Source organism: Pelmatolapia mariae, linkage group LG17, assembly GCF_036321145.2.
Source record: "Pelmatolapia mariae isolate MD_Pm_ZW linkage group LG17, Pm_UMD_F_2, whole genome shotgun sequence".
NCBI lineage: Eukaryota > Metazoa > Chordata > Actinopteri > Cichliformes > Cichlidae > Pelmatolapia > Pelmatolapia mariae.
In genome coordinates, this window is record NC_086242.1 from 15,630,066 (window position 1) to 15,649,879 (window position 19,814).

General features: G+C 38.9%; 1 protein-coding gene across 2 annotated transcripts in view; it reads left to right on the forward strand.

The window, feature by feature from the left end:
* The first annotated feature begins 1,654 nt into the window (after positions 1-1,654).
* Positions 1,655-19,814, forward strand: part of chrm2a (cholinergic receptor, muscarinic 2a) — an 85,368-nt gene continuing 67,208 nt past the window's right edge. Inside the window, exon 1 of one of the 2 annotated variants that reach the window (XM_063500937.1) lies at positions 1,655-1,818. The gene's annotated coding sequence lies outside the window, so the exon portion shown is untranslated. Of the gene's footprint in view, positions 1,819-3,153; positions 3,248-19,814 lie in introns of those variants that run through there. The other variant, XM_063500938.1, reaches the window with a different exon arrangement.

Sequence of the window (19,814 nt, forward strand, 5' to 3'; positions counted from 1 at the left end):
TAGGAATAATTAACGCATGTGGTGGATGTTTTTGTTGTCACCCTACTTGTTTTTGGCACATGCAATCAGATGGGATTTAAGGATTTATCACGTACCTGGAGCATTTACATGAGTCACTGATGTATTATTCTCTCATAGCTGTGTAAAACCATGTCTGATATCTGTCACTAGATGACAACAGCCTCTCTTCTGTCTCTTACTTAGTTTTTCCATTTCTCTGCAGAGCCTTCCCACTTTATATGCAACCTCTCTGCATTTTAGCATTTTTTTTCAGTTGCTACATGAGCCACATTGTTAAATAATTCAAATGGAGTATGTTCCCCAAACCTAAACTAGTACCACTTGATACATTTTAATTGGCAGGTAGGGTTCAGGGTGGCATCATTCACTCTGTGTGTAGTCTCTTTTCTCTGAATCAGAAAACACTAAAAAATCTTCATGTTGATTTGATCAAATTCAGCTTAGAGGAAGAAGAAGAAAGAGTTACCTGTGTTACCTGCATGTTGGATGATCTTGGGAAGGGTGCTGGTTGGTTTAGGTCTATGAAACTGACTTCAGCTTTACTTCCTGTGGGCAGATGACCTGTTAAGAGGCAAACACATAAATACACAGAGCCAGAGTGACTTTAAAAAATACTTCCCCAGTAGATGTCAGTAAAACATTCTCATCCTCTGTTTGTTTTTCCAAAAATCTTGGCTGTGTGGCAGATTTTTTTTTTTTTTTTGAGAAATACTGAATAATGTCAAATCACTCCAAGACTTTAATAGCAGCAGTCCAGTTCCCAAATGTAATGTTGTAATAAATCAGGCAGAAATTCAGCTTTCAAACAAGTGCTAAGCGGGTAAATCTGATAAGCGCCAGTCAGTTATGATAAAAGGAGTCATTCCGCTGTGAGAGCTGTCTTCAGAGAGAAGGGGGGGAAACTAAATCCTTACAATGTATACAACTTGACATAAAGCAGGTCCTGTTGGCCACGTCTTTAGATAATCAACAGGTTTCCTGCAAAGACACGTGTGCATAGACAGAAATACATGATGCAGGTCTGAGAGCCACTCAGTTCTTCTTTTGTTTGAATTTAGATTTCTTTTCAAAAAGTACTTGAATAATTAAAGATTGTTTCTTAATTAAAAGTACACTAAAATCGAAAAGATTGAATTTTGCAGACGCAAAAGGTGAGCAAGCTTTGCTTTTTTATTTCTTTTCCCGTATCGTTTATATTCGCTCTCCTTGGTGCTGAATCTAAAAGTCTACGCGAAGCTCTCACTCTGGCTTTTTTTTTTAATGGGAACTATAAGAGAAAAGCCACAAGCAAAATTCTGTCTTTTCAATCAAAATGACAGTGATTAAGACCGAAGTACACCCCAGCCAATTAAAATATAATTTGAAGAAAAAATCCAATGTCGTTAAAAATATACTAACGGGCTAAATGAGCTGATTTACCGCGGAAAATCTGTGGCAAGTGTCTGATTCTCCTGGCATGGGGTTTAATTAGTGTACCGACGAACAGCACTCTTTCAAGCTGCGGGTGATTTCTGTTTTAAATCACGTGTTGCTGCACTAAACTCAGGCTGGTTTCCCTGAATCTGAAAGGCAAATAACGACTGTCGTTACCGTCAAAGAGAAGCCAGCCTACTTCTTACGGCTCTCTCTCCCTTTCTCTCGCCGTCTTGCTCACGCACCCCCACCCTCTCTCCACTTTCTCCTGTGCGGCGCGTTTTGTCTCCAAAGCCCGTCTTCAGAAGCATGTCCTCAGACATGCAACAGCGATGCGATGAAGCGGACCAAAAAGAAGCCACCAGCGTGACAGCATAAAAGCAGGTAAGCTGCTGACTGAATATTGGCCCCTTTATGATCAATAGTCTGTGATTTCTGAGAGGAACCAAAGGATTCGATATTTTATCTGAAGCTGTCAGACAAGAAGCGCTTGTTGTTTCAGTAAAAGGGGTTTATTAAGCTGTCTTGCTCAAGGACAGTCCGAAAGGAGGAACTAGTTGTGGTCAGGAGTTGAACCTTGGACTTTTTTTCTTTTCTTTTTCTTTTTTAGTATGGGACTATCTATCTATATCCGCCAGGTTGCTCACACAGCCACATCAACACCTGCATATACATTCAATATGTGGAAACTCGATTGTCACGGTGCTACTCCGAGTGGGGTTTATTCTGATTTTAAACGTTTCAGCACTGTTTTGGTTTCATGGAGTGGCAAAAGTACATAACTCTGGTTTCACGTAATTCAGCTCAGAGAAAACATCCCGATCCTCGGTGACTATTGAAAAATATTTTCACACCTTATAATCGAACTAGAAAGAGCCCGTCTAATATCTACTGCTTTGGAAGCTATGCGCAATGAACACAAAGACATTTCAACAGCTCCCTGTGCCAACATCGGTGTCTTTGCGCATCTTAGATGGAGCAAGGGGAACTTTGTGGTTCTGATATACTTTTTTTGACAACCCCAGAAGCGGAAACAATTTCAGAGTCATGGACCGCGATACCTTGTTAATTTTGTCAGTATTATACGATCACGCGTCCATTGCGCGCATTTTTTTTTATCAAGTATTCAAGACGTTAAAGCCTCATTTCTCCGGACATTACTAATTCCAACAATCTGTTTTTGGATCGTTTCTAAAAGGAAGAGCCAATTGACTTACTCGTATCATAATGTGTGCTTAAAGGACTCAAATGTGACTTGGATAAAAGCGCTCCGCATCGTTTCATTCAAGTCTGGATAAAATTGCTGGTCTAATTTCTGCAGTAGGACGCAAATAATTCCCAAATGGTGAGAAAACTCGCCTTTTGACAATTCCAACGTGCTGAAAGCTTATGTATAGTCGTTAATGTGGCACCAGAGATACAGATCTGTGAAAGTCTATAATTGCCCAAAAGAGGTTTTCTCTCGTCTCATTAATTCGATAAAACCATTCTTGATTTCAGCGAGCTTTTTCGCCACATGTTCACATTCCCCGTGTTTTCAACAGCCATCGCAATAAAAAAAAAAGCACATATTTGCACTGAGATCTACCGCCACCTTTTACAATGAGATTAAGAGACGATTTGGCGTCGAAGCCGCACCAGAGGTGCGTAAAAGCGCAACGCAACAGAACAGATTTGAGACTGCGGGTTTCTGTCGGATTTTATAACCACGGGTCTTATAGTTGAGATGTTTTACTTCTAGATTGGATCTTCCAGTCATGTTTAACGACAGATAGAGAGGCTTTTGCCACTAAATCGAACGGGGGGCTCAAAGGTAAACCAGTTTCTGTTCTTTTTTGTTTCAAGTATTTAGATTTTTTTTTATTCGTTTATATCGAACAGCGTTTGGCTACAAAATCCATTGTATTTTTCTAATCTGCACGACAGCAAAATTAGCCGCAGTCACAGTCGTGTGACTGGAAAGGAGACCAAAAAAACCCAACAAAAACTAACAAACAACAACAACAAAACGCACTCTACTCCTACTGTATCGTTCGGCTAGATTAATCATCGCAGTTGGACGAGCCCTGTGGTTCGCTGTGATGATTGGAGGTTAGGTTGTAGTTTGGGGTCATTTAACTTCACTGAAAAGTTACAGCCAGAGAAGAGGGAGAAGAGGTTTTCTTGGAATTGGGGCAGGTGGGAGGGTGGGGGTTCTCAGTTGTTACAGTGGGGAGAAAATCAGGTTTCGCCAAGACTGGCGGCTAATTCTGACTGAGAGAAGAGGAAACATATGGTCTCTCTGTGTTCCTCTTACCTTGATTTTAAGGACTTTATAATAAGGCTAAGTATATTTTGCTTGTGCGTATTCATTTCTTATTTTGTAAATATTTAGTCTGATGCAGTTCACCAACATCTGTGCTGATATCTGATATTTTTAGCATTGTGTTGTACAGTTAACTGCTGTGGCTTGACCTTGATTACGTTTTGATTCCTGACTGTAACTGGCTTTGTTTAAAGAGCTGACGAGTAAACAAAAAGAAGTGGTGTTGCCTTAGTACCTCCTATCGACGCGGAACGTTAACACGGTGCTGGTTTTGTTCTTGTAAAATCATTATTAATTCATGTGACATTTGATTTAGTTTCTTTCCAGAAAAAAAAGGATTTCCATTTGGTGTGGAATCCGTTTCGCACTGTTTTCTTCTTTGGAATTGCACTGCAGGGGAACTAGCCCAGTTTTCAGTCTGACGAATAGTGTTCATTTGGCAAAACTCTTAAAACATAATGAAGTCAATAGGAAACCAATATCAAAAATGTCAACAGGTTTGTGCTTGAGACAAAAACATGATTGTTGTTTTTTCCTGAAAATGTTTAATATTGCTGTATGTGAATGTGCAGATAAAGGTTGTTGTCTACTTATTATGTTTTTATCGGGAAAAAGCAGTTTACAGGGCAAAAAAAAAATTCCAGGTGTAGAAAAATCACTCAACAGATTCACAGGACCTCTAAAAACACAAATGCAAAAGATAATAATCACTGAAAATCAAATCCAAACCTGGATGGAGTCATATTTATTACATAATAGCATTATAAAAGGTGATATTTGTGTACACTTGGTAAAGTGTAGCTTAACTGTTGTAGCTGTATAAACTGTGACTGTTTCACTGTGCTACCCACGTCTTTTTCACAACTCCAACCACTTTTTAAGTTCCCAAGGCTTTTATTGTGTCCCTTTGTTCCTTCCGTTATGTAGCAGTGAAAATTTTTCTCTAAGCAAGTATTCGTTGTAACTTTCAGCAACTAGTTGCAGTCCATTTCCACTTAAGACCATGTCTGATACCATGATGCTGATAGGTGAGGTTTACATGAACTGTGAGTTATTCATTTTGATCTATTAGATTTTTTTAAAAAGTTATTTATAATTTCATGAAGCTCGCTGAGGTCTACTAAGATCAGATGTGTAGCTTGCTTTAATTTAAACTCTTTTCTTTAACCCTACTGCTATTCCATGAAATATGCAGATGACAGAGTGTCAGAATCTGGTGTCCATGAGCTTGACTGATGTAGTAAATGATGACATGCATTGATTTATGTATCACCCTGCAGTTCTGCATGAATATTGCGTATTGGTGTCTTTGTTGTTGATGCAGATGAGAGTAAAGTGACAAATATTTAATAGATTAAGTGTATTTCTGGTATTTAGGAATCAGCACCTTTTGCTTTGCTGTTGTGTTTAAAAGTGATCTTTATTCCTCATGTGTACAAAACACGCTAATGAAAACTCTCATTCTCGTTTGATGTCTTTCACGTTAAAATCATGACGATTTTAACCAAAACGGTGCTTCATAACAGTGAGACATGCATGCACGTACACTCAAATGAAATGGAATGAATTAGTCTTTCTCGGTCACATTCACACGAAGGACGGAGAGCGAAGCGATTGAAGGAGGAGGCTCATGCCAACGCTGCTACCTTCAGTGGAGGCACATTGCACACATATTGCTAAATCTGTGCTTTTGGCAGTGTTGGAAACAGTGTTACAGACAAGGTTGCTTTTGTAAATAGTTAAATTTAGCCAGTGGGGTGCCTCTTTGCATGGACATAAGCTTCTCAGTTGTAGAGAGGCTGCACAGTGCACATTAGTGAATCTGTGTATCTGGCACACACAGAAAGGAATGTCTAATTATCACGCTTTCAGCCGCAGTAGGGTCCTCTATTTGCACTGAGCTCCTGCTCTAATCGCTTTCTTTTTGTTGTCATTACACACTTATTTATTTTATTTTTATGCAATTAGAATGTTATTTTTGCTCCATGTGGATGAGCCGGAAAGTCCGTGTAACATCGGCTGGGTGTTGAAGGAAGCAATTGAGCAGAAGCAAAAGAATGGGCTCAACTGATCTGTGGAATTTTTCTGAAAGAGATAAAAAGAGATGAAGGGGTTTTACATAACAGTGAGCATGTTGTATATAAGTACAGATATATATGCAGGGATATGAGGTTATGCGAATGAAAAGAGTGACAGGATGAGGATGTCATTGACTCATACATATATAAACGTAGTTTCATAAGCCTAAATATGCATATATCCACAGTCAGAGCGTGCAGATTTTCATACGTTGAAGCTGATTCGGCCAGTGGAACACTGTTGGACTGCTTCTCAGATGATGAGCGACTGCAGAGCTTTGCAATATGAAGTGGCTCTAAACCACTGCACGAAGTGGCATTGATTGGACAGCATGAGAGGAGGGAGATTCCTCCTTAAGGTCATTATCAAGCAGACAGAGAGAGTTAGACGAAACAAACCAGTGTAATTGCATTTGTAACAAAAGACTTGGAATCAATGGACTAAGCACTACTTACAGCAATTGGTCAGCGTATTTCATCAACATTCAAATGGATCCAGTCTCACTGTAATTGCTTATAAAATCTATGCTACGAAATTAGTTCAGCAGTTCTCTATGATGTAGTCTGTTCTCTTATGTCGCGATTCAGAATGTGTCTGACAAACCAGAAACTTTTTAACACTTTATAACATTTAATTAATTTTGACAGATAATTATTTATACATAATATTGCTACACACATACACATTAACATTTGATGATGTAATAACAGGGACTATTAAGCACATACTCTTCCAGACATCTACATGTACAGTCTAAGTGCACAAAAAACTAAGTATACCTTTACTGCATCGATAGAAATCAAGAGGGGAAGTGGCAACCAGGTGTTTTGGTTTGCAAAGTTTGATCTGAAAAAAAGTGTAAGACTTCTTGGACAAACTTCTTTCGTCAGTTGAGACCAAAGTGGAGATATTTATCCATAACCGACAGTGCATCAGCACAAACACCTCATACTGCCGGGCATGGTGGTGGAGGGGTAATGGTTTTGGCTTGCTTTTTAGCCACAGGACCTGGAAACCTTGCAGCCATTGAGTCAATGATGATCACCTCTGTATATTAAATTATTAGTATTCTAGAGTTGAATGTGAGGCCTTCTGTCCCACATCTAAAGCTTGGCTGAAAATGGGTCTTGCAACAGGACGATGATCTCAAGCATACCAGAAAATCTATAAAAGAATGACTGTAAAGGAAAAGATTCAAGGTGCTGTGATGGCTCATTCAAAATCCAGCCTTCAACTTTTTTTAAATACTGTGGTGGGACCTAAAGAGAGCTGTGCAAGAATGAATGCCCGCAAGCATCAATGAACTGAAACAACACTGTAAAGACTGGGACAAAATTCCAGAGAGACTGCTAAAAGTAAACAAAGGCATTGCTGCTAAAGGTTTTTCTACAATCTATTAAATCATTGGGTTTAGTAAGTTTTTCGTAGGACTGCATAGAGTTCTTTTTACATTACTATTGCAATGCTGTCTGGTTTGGTTTATCTAGTTCTTCAGGAAATTGCAGCTCAAGGCCTGATCAAGATCAAACAGCAATGTCTACAACCTGATTTCTCAAAAGAGCTGGATTAAACTTTAGGATTGTATTTCAAAGGTGTTGCATGGTTTTTCTTTTAGTCTAAAATTGATTTGAAGTTTCTTATTGGCTTGACATGTCAGATATACTTTTTAGATTTTTAAATAATACATCTCACAGATCCTCTGTAGCTGGCATCCAACTTACCAGCTAAATGCCTAGTCTCTGGGAATTTTCTTTTTATGGCCATTTCATTTTTAATTGAGCTGACTCATCATCATATTTTTATCATACTTTCTGAACTTCAGCTTCAAATATATATATATTTTTTTTCAAAACAGAACTTTTTTTCCCTTCTAAAATGTATTATATCCACTTTTGTTTTAGCATTTTCAAACCCGAAGCCACAGAGCTAAGCTGTGAAAGGTTGAGTTGCTTCCTGGACTGGAAAACTTCAAGCACCTCATGGTTTTGTTAACGAGTGGAGAAACCCTCTGACAAATTGGTACAGGACGCCACAGCACACATCTGTTGTCGTAAGAAAGGGCTTAAGACTCTCAGCTAACTTGGGAAGACCTCGGTATCCCTCTTAGAAGTGCTTTAGCTGGTGGCTGGTAAGAGGAAAGGATGGACATTTCTGTCTAGAATACCTCACCCACTATGAGCCCGACCCTTGTATTGTAAAGCACACGTTCGTGGACATGGCATGTGAAAACAATTTAGTTCATTCATTAATTTTCATTTTTAAAGCGTTATTTTACTCTTCTATTGTTGGACATTTTTTTTTAACTTTTTCGACTGAAGTTTGTGTACACAACTTTTTTAAATGAGAATAGCTGCCTGCTTTTACTCTTGGGTAGCAAAACCAAAAAAGTGAAAGACGTTCAATTTCAAGATAGATTTCAGTAAAATTCAGTTATAATATAATTTTTTTTTATCCCATTCAGTACTGTTATGTATCTATTTTTAATCATAGATCTTAATTTAAACATATTCACAGACAGAATTCTTGAATAGACCTGAAAATGTTCTTTTTTAAGACTATAACAATGTAGCATTTTTAAACATGTCCTGAGCCTTTTAGTCAAATCTCATTTAGTTGACAGTGACACTTTTAGCTCCATTTATTTTGTTATGTATTTTACTATGTTATAACTGCTATACCATGACACATTAACTGGAGCCATATGGAAATAATAAATCACTGTCCTGATGAAATATACTGGATAATATATACTTTGTTGTATACTATATACAGCAAAAAACTCTTCAGGTGGACTTTTGACCAAAACAGGTCACCATTGGTAGTACTGAATTTTGGGCAGAAAATAGAAATAAGATACGGCCACACTTTAGAGGACTAAATAGTAAAGTACACTGGCATGTGATTTTTTTCAAACATTGTAAAATGTCCTTACTCTTTTTTCAAAAATGAACATTATCAACATCTTATCTTAAATCAAACTGGATGCAAAATCCCCCGGTGGTGCATCTTCATAATGTTAATCCTTTTACCCTGGCAGCATTGGTCTGTGTTGCATTCCTGAATAACAGAACCTGAACAGCAGTTGAAATGCGACAGCAGCAGTTGTAAGTACTACCCTCTAAACCTCTGGAGATTCCTTTGAATGTGGTGCACTTCCAAAAGCCTCAGGTGTTCTCCAGTCTTGCCACTCACCCAGCAATAATGCCAGGCAGCCATTCTTTGCTCTTAATTACTCTGAGCCTCAGTACCAGATAATTCCAACCAGCTTTATTATCTGGCTCAGCCATTGTCATTTCCTCCATAAAACATTGAGATTCGGTATGCCTGTCTGCTCGCATCTGACCTTGGCAGGGAGGCGTTATTCTAATTGCCCACAGGCCAAATTCCTCTATGATTGGAGATTGTAAGACACATTAGACTAAAAAGGTAGACTCAAGCTTTCCCTCTGACCTATAGCATATGCTTTTACACACAATTAGGGCCTATTCACAGAATGGCATTACCAAGAGAGCTCTGTGATGTGGACAAAAACAAAGAAAGAAGGTAGGAGTGAATTTAGATTGCTTTCTCTTTTTTCTTTTCTTTTTGCAGTGCAACTTTAGCAGCAGGGGGAACAGCTTCAGCTGGTGTCACAAGTTCTTGTAAATGGCGCCAACATGACAGGGCGCCTTAATATCTCACTGTGTTGCTGCAGATGTTTTTGAAGTAGCCCTGTGTGACTTTTTCTTCTTGTTGGCGAGGAACACTAACAAGCAATTAGCCAACAGGAGGAGTGCTTGGTATTTCATGGGACGAAAGCTGAGCTTACAGTCTAAGAATGCTCTTTGTTTTGCCTTTGAAGGTTTTGGTTGTTATAGGAAGGAAAATTCGCAGCAGATACAAATGCATGTTAAAATCATTTAGGCACATGAGGCAGAGGAGCGACGCTGCTAGTGTTTGAAAGACGTAAACTGACCAAACAGAAGATACAGATGCACATAACCTTCATTATACCATTGGGAGTTTTGCAGATTTATACAGCAGATTACACAACAGTATGTGTGATCCATTAGGAGTAGCTGAGCATTAATTCATGCTAAGTGCGAGTCAATGAGCTGCTGGCGGTTGATTTCTATTTGAATAGGCAATAAAAGTCAAACTGTCTTCCTGGAGGGATTGCTGTCCTAATTACTGGCCTGCCTGAAGCTGATAAACAGGAATGATCATCAGTTGGAGACGCCATGTACTCAACGTCAATAATGAATCACAGTCATTTCTTCCCTGCCATTCTCTACAGACAGATTATGCCATCTGTTAGCTTCTTGACCACTTTGGTGCAAGTTGAGATACCCCAATGGCTAGTGGATAGACTGCCATGAAATTGGATAGGTATTCATGTCTGGGTAACCGTTAGAAGACATAATGATGTTCGTCATGATGTTGTGATAGTTTTGATAAAATTTGCTAATTGGCTTATTATAATGGAAAACAACACAGCAGTTGTTATACCTGTGAACACTGATGTTGTAAGCATGTCTAGCTAGCATTAGCATGCACGGCTATAAGCTTCATTTCAGTTTGCAATTCTAAAATATGATCATATATTTTCTTATTGGAGTTTTGAGAATGTTTTGTAACAACACTGCGACTAAAAATTTAGCTAAAAACTCAAAATGTGACTGTTGCTACAAAGTTGCTTTTTTAGAATCAAATTAAATTTTTTTAAGGTAGGTATTTAAACTCATTTTAAACTCATATTGTAATTAAAACAACAAACCTAAAACACTCCAATGGGGTGCTTTGAATTGCAATCAGTTATGATAGAAAAAGCAATGAGCAGTCTTCTCTTTGAATATTCCTTATTGCATTTTGGATCTACAAACTCTATCAATAAACTGGGCTTTTTTAGGAATGTAACTAACAGGTCTGTTCATTTTAAATCCCTAACAAAAATAGAAACCACATACAGCATACATACACACATAGATTTTATTTCACAATTAAATATATCTGTCTACAATGAAAGAAAATTTACTTCGAAAGCCAGACATATTGCATTCAGAGCTTTGAAAATCACTAATTTTAGAAAGCATTAGTTGAAATAGCTTAAGGGATTTGAAGTGTTACAATTCAGTGTCTATAGAAAAAAAAATAGATTTAGTTTCCAGACAGTTTACAAATTGTCAGAAAGAGTATGAAACAATTACATTCTGTCTTCAAATTCCCTGTGAGAAAAAGACCATGTGTGAAATCAAAGCTGAATTAGAGCTGCCTCTGAGACAGATGACTTCACACAAGACTCAATACTGTGTACACACACAGCAGATGAACATGGCCATGACCCTGGATACTGTGGATCAAATCAAAAGGTAAACATTCTTCTCTCCACACTGGAAAAGAGGCTAGCGTAGTGGCTGGCACAGCAAGAAGGCAGCATCGTTTACCAGGTCAATATTATTAAGTCCAGCCATAAAAGTAGTCTGTTAATGTTATTGCATCCGGTGTCACCTCTTGTTTTATTCCTCTGATTTGGCAAGTGAAGACTTGTTTATTGCCTGAGGTGTAACCTGGTTCTTCCCGTGTTTCTTTTAATGCCCGGAGGCTTTGCAAACTGTAGTTCCCTTTTATGTGGTCAGTCGGTTCAATTTATTGACTCTGTCAACACTGTCTTTTTAAACGAAAACGTGAGATGAAGCCCAGATAATGGTAGTAAATACCACAGAGTTTGATGACATTTGGCAGATGTTGACTTTTTTTTTCCTCTCAGAAAAGATTTCTGTTTTTGAGGTGCCTCCAGGGAAACTGGAGTATGGACACTTTCACTTTTATTCCAATATACACAAAAACGGAAATTAGGGCATGTGATATTTCCACAGGATAAACATGCTTGGTTTATTTAAAAGACAAAGCACAGGCTAAGATTATATGTACATTTATGAAGTGCAGTGTGACTGTGTCATCCGAGACCTGGATGGTTCACTTCCCCTCAGGCTTGGCTATAAGAAGTCAGTGGACGTTGTACTTTATCCAAAGCTTTGTACAGATTCGTGGTTTAGTTTGACATTCTCAAAGAGGATCCCTGAAGGTCTGTGTAACTTGTTCCAGGTGAACGATTTGACATTTGGAAGAAATGCCAGCAAGGAGGAAAGTGGGCACTTCTTGGGTTTTCCGAGCCCATGCGTGCTTGTGTGTTGTGGAATTTTGGGGGGTTTCTTGTTTGCATTCTTCAGTGGATGTATGGTGAAGTTCAGAACATTTTCCAACCACTTTTTAACCTCTCTGGCATACTATTCAGTGGGCTCACTATGTCAGAGTGAGAAGCCCATCTGAAATGCTGTTATTTGACTTGACAGGAACAGGACTGCTGACAGAGTCCAGAGACTACGCTGTGTCAGAGGAACACAAACAGACTGTAGGATAGATTCACTGTGTGAGGCACCCGTCGCCCCTATGTTCACACTCTCTGATGGCCCTTTTTGACAGCCCTCTCACAAACAAACCAGTCATAGCAAGAAAAAAGAAATGCCTCATCATAAAACAACTTAGAGTCACACGAAATGGATTTTCCAAGTTGTTATCCTTCGTTGTCATCCATGCTAATTGTTTGGCTAGCATTTTTAATAATATTATACTATGCAAATTCCTACCTTTTTCTAAAAAGTGTTCATAGTTTTGACCTCTAGCGCTTTTTTTTCTTAATTGGCTGCAGTGAATTAGGTCATGTCAATAAACTTGCCACTCACCAATGGGTGTGGTTTGTTACATAACCGCAGTGAAGTGCAAAATTGAGCCACTGGATGTCTCTAAAAGCATGTTTTTTGGATGACTCACCCTGTATTAGTGGTTCATCCTTTAATTTGTCCAATCATCTGTGAGTCATCATTCATCACTAACATTATTAGCTTGGCCATATTAGGTAGTTGGGAAATGTTTGGGCTTGAAGATGTTATTGGAAATGCAGGTGGGGAATCAGTTGGGGTCCTTTACCTCCACAAATTTCTGTGGCTCTCTAAAGACCTCGTGTCAATTAAGTCTTTGTTTCTTTTTTCGTATTCAAATTAACGTACATATATATTTTACAAAAGTTAAAGATGGTGTTAATGCATTCACTGTGTTAATCACACTGCACAGCTGAACAAAATGAAGGAGAGGATTGCTATGCAGGTACATCTCCGCAGCTGTCTCTATTTTGTCTGTCGATCAGGGGAGAAATACAAGAGACAAGGTCATCCCACTTCTCTACAATTTTACACAGTTTCCTTGTCCAATCGATACTCTCCAACATGGCTAAAAAGAGAGGTCTCATTCCCCAGTCACCTAATAATTGAAAGCAGTTAGCATAGACGATGGGACACGAGTAACAGTGGCGTCTGCTTCTTGCTTTTTCATTGAATAAAATCAAGCTTTGTAATAAAAGCTCAAACTCAATGCTTGGAATGTTTTAGGTAAAAACCTTCTCCACTTCAGTTTGGGACATATTAACTTTTTAATTTTTATAAATAAGGGCAAAATACACAGAGTATCCAAATCCAATAAAGCATGCATTAATAGAAAAGTTTTAATGCAGGAACTTTCATGTTTTTCATTGTCTTAGAGAATTTCTTTCAAGTAATTCAGTTGTAAAACCAACTTGCATCAGTAAAAGTTGATTGTTTTTAATAAGCTGAAAAATATATGTTTTAAGTTTTTATTTGACTGGGAATAATGAATATCTACAAAGAAATGTCCCGGGTCTCTTTATCTCTGTACCTGTAAAACATTTTCTTTTCTGTTCTTTCACATTTCTCATTTGATGTTCAGATTTTATTTGATCAAAAACGTTCCCAGTTTCCAGATGACTCTTAAAACTGCGAGCCTCAATACTCAGAAGTACTTTAAACTTTTTTTCATACGTCTTTTTTTATGCAAGGCAGCCTTTCAGTCTTCAAAGTAATATTAACTTTTTTTATTTTGTGGGCCGACACATGTCTCCGGTGATTAGTGCCGACTGTCTGACTTTGCATTAGGGGACTGAGGACTTGTTGCGGTCTTCTAAAATCCTAATGAGATTAGTGGTTTATTGGTGGGGGAAGTACAGGAAAGGTCATCCACTTTGCTAAAAGCACAGATGGCCATAGCATTCATTTGAGGAAAGCACCATTATCCAGGTGCCTAATTAGAATTATTAACATATAGTCAGTTTTAAATTAGATCTAGGTAATATTGAATTAGGTACAGTATGAATAAAAGGTCAAATAAGTGAGTTACAATAAAGGGCTAAGTGTCTTGATTGTTATCAACGCGACAGAAACATAGGTTGCTTTGGTGATATTTAACATTGCAAGCACATTGACGTCAAGAATGGGAGAACTACTGAGGATTCTTGTGATGGGTCATCCCCTCTGCTTTCATGCTTCTTGTAATGTCCCATTTTTAGCACTTGCAATCAAAGGTGGATATGCACGTTTATGCTTTGATTATTATCATCTACATAATAGATAACTGATGTGACCTTGACATTCTGTCTCAGCACAGCACCTCAGCAGTACTGTTTTATGTGTTCAAACAAACCTCCTTATTGGGAAATACATTTATTTTGGTAGATAAGTGAACACCAAACCTTGTATCAGAGCGATTCTATCTTTAAATTACACTTCTGTGAGAATGTGAGTGCGTGTTCTGCATAATTATGCCCTTAAACAACTTCTGTTCAGAAGTGCAAATGTTGATACTGAGTCTGACTCAATCTTCTTGTCCTTGAAACCACTTAACTTTGTATATTCTAATTCTCAACTGCAAAGACGCACTTTGCACGTGATAAAAACTGCTCACCTGACAAACATTGAAAGTGCTCAGCTTCCAAGGACAGTCCTGTTGTGGTCATACAGGGGTAATTTCAAATGTTTTCAACCTCTCAGTTAGGGGCCTCTACTCACTGGAGAGCTGTGCCATAATATGAGTTAAATTAGGATAATAATTCCTACTCCCCAAAAGATTCATTATGGCAGCCATTCCTGGAATTATACCAGAAGGAACTAAATCCCTTGGAGTTAATTTCAAATCGTGGTGTCACTTTTCGCAGTGATGCAACAGAGGAGTGCAGCTCGTCCAATTACCTGTTGGCTGGTGATTTATTTGGTCACTTCTTTTCTCCTTCCATCCTCACGCTAGCATCCTTCACTCACACTCCCTCATTCCCCTCTCCCTACTTTATCATTCTGCTTATCCTATATCCCGGCTTCTCTCGTCTTTCCATCTCCCCTCTGCTCTCCGTGTTTGGCCTCTATATCTCCAGAGCAGTAATGGTGCGGTTCACCATGCCGGGACTCAATAATGAAGCTGCTGCCCCAGAAAAGCCATGTTAATGTTGACTCTGGGATCAGATTCTGCTCCAAGACACACAGCGGTGACAAATGAATGTGCCAGATTGAGCCAACCAAGCTCAGTAAACAGCACATATAGATTTGGGGCTTTGACTGAGAACTGGGAGATGAGATATTTTGCCAACAGATTATGGATATGAGAAAATAGAAATTCAAATTTGCTCACCAGGGGATATTTGAATGAGCTGTTAACATAACTTTAACTTGCAGTAAATAGCTGAAAACGTGTAGCTTTTTGGGGCATGTCCAACTGGAGTAGTACATTGTGTTAATAAATGGGAAAGTGGAACTGAAGCTCCCTTAAGTATTGGCTCATCCATCTGGTTGTCAACAGCATTGACGAGCTGTCTGACTGCTCTGGCTTTGCTACTGTGACCTCCCTTGACCCCCTCGATCCGGTCTGACAGGCAGCGATGTGCTCTGTTAGTAGAAAGGTGTGTGCATCTGTCTGTCTTCTTCTGTGCTTAGCTGCATTTACATCTGAGGATTGGTGTGCCAGTGACCCCGGCTGATGTACATAGGCAGGCACAAGGAGTTTCCTATGTTTGCCATTCCCATGTTTCTCCTGTCAGACTCTGTCTGGAGCCTGCAGAGCAGCCATGCATGCCTTCCCTCCATCACCAACAATACTCTGTCTGTTATGCCCACCCATGTTCCTGTAGCCTGATGTATAATCCATTTAAGTACCTTCAAACTATATTAGGCCCATTTGAAATGTTTGTCCTCAGGGACATCCTAATGTAAAGCCCCACTGTGATGCTTTTAAGTAAAACTAAACCGGGTTTGGCTGCCAGATACAATAATATTTAACCAAGCATAATATGTATTGCTGTTAAAGTCAGATTTTTGGATTTTATCCTAAGGTGTATTTTTAAACCAGGGGTTTCTCAAACATCACTGAAATGAATGTTCATTTTGGTTGTAGAACTCGACAAGCAACAAGCAGAGTGACCTTAAAGTGGATTAAGCAAGTGTGGTGAAGAAATGATACATTTTGAATGTAAACTTTCTAATTTAGTGGCACATTAGCAGAGCAGCCTCAGTGTTTTGTGTCTACATGGGCACAGTAATGTGATGTTGAATCAGAGCTCAGCACACAATCACTGCAGATTCACTTAAAACAGAGGGAACAGGACTTTAGTTATAAAAGAAAAGAAAAGAAAAAACGCTACACTGCCTGTGTAAAAATCTGAATTGATCAGTTTTGTCAGACTAACTCAGGGGTGACGGGAAAAAAATGCAGCTGTAACACTTGTTAGATAAATACAGCTTTGCAAGTAAGGAAAACAAATTGCCATTGCTGAGAAAACTGTTATTTCACAACAGCAGTTTGTAAGCGCACTCTACATGCAGCTTGCAAATGTACCCAAATGACAAAGAAAAAAAGATCCTCTCTCACAAATAAATTTAAAAAAAAAATGTGTCATTTATTTGTGTGTGTGTGTGTGTGTGTGTGTGTGTGTGGGGGGGGGGGGGGGGGGGGGGGTGTATTAAGTCACACTTGGTGTGGGTAAGCACTTCTCCCAACTACTGATTGCTTGAATGTCAGGAATTTAGGGGTGAGAAATTTGGTGGTTGCTGTGCTACGCACAATCCCATGTAAATTCTCACTCTGTGGGAAAAACTGCAGTGGAAATTGCGCACAATGATAAAAAGAAATGCTCTCACCTGATACGGCTTTGTAAAAGCAGGCACGCTTCCATTAGATTATTTAGCAATGGCTGCAGTGATTTATTTGAGCTCTGCTCCTCGGGGCTCACCTTTGGCATCTTGTGTTTAATACCCTGAACGTGAGGTGTTTAGGGCACATAAACTGTACAGAAACTGACCTGCATTACATGCTCCCATTGTAAACTGATGGACTTTTTGCATGCAAATCACCCACATTTGGCAGCATATGTAAATTAAAAGCCTGTTTTAAACAGTGGAGTAAAATTTAGAATCCAATCATGAAAAAAATGGCAGTTTTGTAGTTCGCTGGTGACTATATAATAATGTATTATTATTATTATATGTACGTTTCCTATTGTTTTATAAACTCAGACTGTATTTTTTATGTGTTTAATAAGCACTAGTATAGTAAATTTAAATGCAAGTAGAACATTTAGTGATGTGCAGTCAGAGCAAATCAGAGCATTTATAAATTGGCAATTTTAACACCCTGGAATCTAATAGTTTATAGGTATGGGGATAATTAGCTTATTTTTGGTCCTCATTTTCTGGTTTACCAGACCCAGTGTCTGCCCACAAAATGACACTAGGTCTGGTAAACCAGAACATGATAATCACAACACCAAGTATCCATCTTGGAAAAAGAGGAGTTACTTTCAGTTTGTTTTTTTGTTTGTAGCAGTTGCAGGGCAATGGAACTTGAAACCCAGATATGAGACGCTGCTCGTTCTGCAGCACCCACAGCTAGGAAAGCTGCATCCGTCATGCAAAGATCATCCCCACCCTGTCTCTTTGAAGTAATGGCTTGGATCTGTGGAGGCAACATGGTTTCATCCCAACAATTTTTCCCTACAGAGAAACACAAGTATGAAAAGGTTGTGCTGCCACGGAGCTACTTATTGAAAAATGCATCAAACTCACTGTGCATGAAGGATGTGAAATGCTACGAGACCAGGTGTAACACGGCTAACTCGATCAATTTTCAATCAGGCCATGCTCCTCAGTCATTCATAATTCTTTTTAGCATGTAAGTGACTTTTGAATCTTTCCGCACTCGGGGTGTGCTTAACTCATACACCCTTTACAAAGAATGTCAACAAGTGCAGCGGATGTTGATTAAAGGAGGCAACGGGTCATGCGGATAACGCTGATTTTCCCTGTGAAAAATAAAGTTAATTCACTTTGAATTTAATCTGCAATATGTGTTCAAATCAGGGTGTCAGTTCCACTGATATTTGACTGACTCAATTACATTTAAAAAAAAAACTCCAGAGATTTATAGTGCCCTTTAACCTGACCATATGAATAATTTATTACTTTCAAGCAAAACCCAAGAAACTCTTATTGGTACAAAGCTCTCGTGTAGATCTGTGTTTAGTCTTCAGTTTTTAAGTTAAAAAAAACAAAAAGATACAGTGAGGCATTAGTCACTTGAGTTAGGGGGCTGGTTTTTAAGGTGAAAGCTGTCAGTTTGTTTAGTATGGAGAACATGACAGAGAATTTTTCATGGCTTCTTATGTGAAAGGTTTTCTATCTCTCAATATGGCAGCTGATTAAGTTTTCCTTTCTGGGCTGTCATTGGCACTTTGCCCATTCTGGGGCCAAAAAACACCTGTCCAGGCTGTCACTTACTAAAGTTATGACATCATGAGGCCCTTCATAAGGCCCCTCCATTGTTTTGAAGTGAAGGCACATCAGTTTTATGGGCTCCAGTGCCCAGCGGATGATTTGTGAGTGCTATTATCCCCTGAAATCGCTCTGGAAAATGGCTCCAGTGTGAAGATAGGAATTGGTGACAGAGGGAGTTGGGGTGGGCGGAGGGGCTTGCTTGGTAGTATAGAAGTAGCCAAGTGGTTGTGTTTGTATCCAGTAACGGCAAGATTTAGTTTCTTTTTTAAAAAATAGAGAAAAACTCTACCAATACATTATTTGGGTCAAAAACTAGCTTTCTTAAAAAAATAAATGAAAGCACTTCATGAACATGACATCCAGCAATTAGTAACAAACGCATGGCTGAGAAGTTGAGGAGGAAATGGAAGAAGAGAGAGAGAGGGTGAGTAAGCGAAAGAAAGAAGGGGGGGAAGAGTGACCAGTAACCTAGTTACAAAATCAGCATGCAAGCACTTCATCTTTTTCTTCACATAGAAGCGGTGCAAACAGGTTTGACCGCCATCCAGCTGACAGGGGAAGTTTTCATTTCCAAGCTTGACTAATTCATTATAAAGCCATCTGAGTGCCAGAACTCTCTGTTGTTATAACTTGAATCTTAGAAATATAAACTGCTGAGTATTTAAAATATTAATTTCAAACTCCCCCACCTTGGAGGTATGCAAAATGTATCTCTTTAGAAATTCACTTCACTGACCATTTACAACGAGCGGTTCAATTTGTCTGAAGCTTCCTCCGTCCTAGCAACAAAATAAGCAGATCGCTGATAAGAAATGCTCATTAATCAGGTCTGTGCAGCAACTGAAGCTGTGTGCCATCTATTTCCCTTTCAAGAGTTTGCTCTTCTTTTCAAAACTCAAAGTCGTGCGAGAACAAAAAAAACGCAAATCTGTTTGGAGGAAAGCATCGCCACAAGCTTTCATAAAACCAGCTGCCTGCACACAATACGTGGTCAAATGTTAAGGTTATCAGCGGAGTCCAGAAGTGAAGGAGCCCCTTCACCACTCTGCTTTCCACACCTGCACTGAGGATTTCAGTTCACTGGCAAAGCCCTCTATGACAGCGCAAAGCCATTCTGCTGGACGGAGATAAAACGTAATACTAAAGAAGTTAAATAATCAATTCCAAAGAAATGCCTGAGTATTAATCTAGAGCAGACCGCAGGATGGTACCTCCCAGGGGATTGCAAGATGATTTGCAGAGGGATTTAGGAGATGATTCACACCCTGTGAAAAAGTTATATACTAATATTTTCTAAAATACAAACATTTTATCAAGTTTTGATTCATTCTTAAATTTGTACGATGATATGTGCA